This window comes from Colobus angolensis, unplaced genomic scaffold, assembly GCF_000951035.1.
Source record: "Colobus angolensis palliatus isolate OR3802 unplaced genomic scaffold, Cang.pa_1.0 Scaffold54, whole genome shotgun sequence".
NCBI lineage: Eukaryota > Metazoa > Chordata > Mammalia > Primates > Cercopithecidae > Colobus > Colobus angolensis.
Genome location: NW_012118932.1, coordinates 2,555,758 through 2,557,296, shown reverse-complemented (window position 1 = coordinate 2,557,296; position 1,539 = coordinate 2,555,758).

Sequence of the window (1,539 nt, the reverse complement as noted above, 5' to 3'; positions counted from 1 at the left end):
GAGGGCCAACCGGGATGCGCAGGCGTCGCTAGGCGGGACGCACCGGTTGCTGGGAGGCCGGCAGCTGAAGCTCCTTGGGAAGGAAGTCACGTGGCTGCGGCCGCGCTTCCCTCCCAGCCCCCGCCTCTTCTCCTGCTCCCCGAGCCCCGCCTTGCTGAGCTGCCAGCCCAGAGGAGCCGCCTCCTGCAGGTCTGAGGAAGGAAATTTGGTTTTCAAAGCAGATTGGCAGAAATCTGAAGAGGTTAGAGGCAGAAATTATAAAAGGAAGAGATAGGCTAAGCCACCTCTTCCTTTCAGTTTAGAGAGACTGAGGCCAGGAGAGGAGCGAGGATAACTTTAGTGATAAAATCCATCTTTCACGTATTGGTTCCATCCCTTCATAATTTGAAAATTGCTCCCATGTGCATCTTCTCATATAGCCACAGACCACTTCCTGAAGGAGCTGCCGTTTGGGTTGGACATAGATAGAAAGATTTAGGCGGGTATGGGAGGTAGGGTGCTTCGTGTGCAGGAGCTCCTCTCAAAACTGCAGAAAGCACTCCGGCTTACTGACACTGCTCCCGGTGGTTTCACCTGTTCTGCAATGGTGGGGTCTGAAGACCAGGCTCAGCATACTCACCTTGTAACACCTGCCCCTCTAATCCACTTTTTCTAGAAGCACTTTAAGATACTTATCATCTGATCCTCACGGCAGGTGTTTACCATACTCCTTGATTTTAAGATGCCATTGATTGTAAAAAGTACAAGGATGTCTTATATGTAATGAATAATGTTTAAGGCAACCTAAAAAGCATGGGCGTATCTATAAAAATGCATACGTAGGGTGTTCTAACAGCATAGTGGCTCTGAGTGAGAATCTGGAGGCAAACCTCCTGGATTTAGGTCCCAGCTTTCTCACTTTAAAATGAACATAACACCACAGATGTGATAAAGTTGTACGGTTAACACAGTGCTACATATCAATCATTCAGTAAATGTTGGCTATTATAATTGTACCATTTGCCTCTTCAGTACTATAATCAAAGGGCTTAAGTCTAAGCCCTCTCACTTTCACTGTCTAAGGTTTTTGTTTGTCTCAGAAATAATTTCATTCCGTTCCCCAGGCTGGTCTCAAACTCGTGGCCTCAAGTGATCCTCCTGTCTCAGCCTCCCAAAATGCTGGGATTACAGGTGTGAGCCACACACCTAGCCTTCTAAAGTCTTAATATAACTTTCTGACCATCTGGCTAAGTATGGCATGATGACATACTGTTTTTCATAACCCATCAAGAGATATCTCGATCTCTTTAGCATCTTTAGAAATTAACAGTATAGACAGGGCATGGTGGCTCACACCTGTAATCCCAGCACTTTGGGAGGCCGAGGTGAGCAGATCCCTTGCTCCAGGAGTTCCAGACCAGCCTGGGCAACATGGTGAAATCCTGTCTCTACAACTCTACAAAAAAATACAAAAAATTAGCCAGGCGGCTCAAGCCTGTAATCCCAGCACTTTGGGAGGCCGAGACGGGCGGATCACGAGGTCAGGAGATCGAGACCATC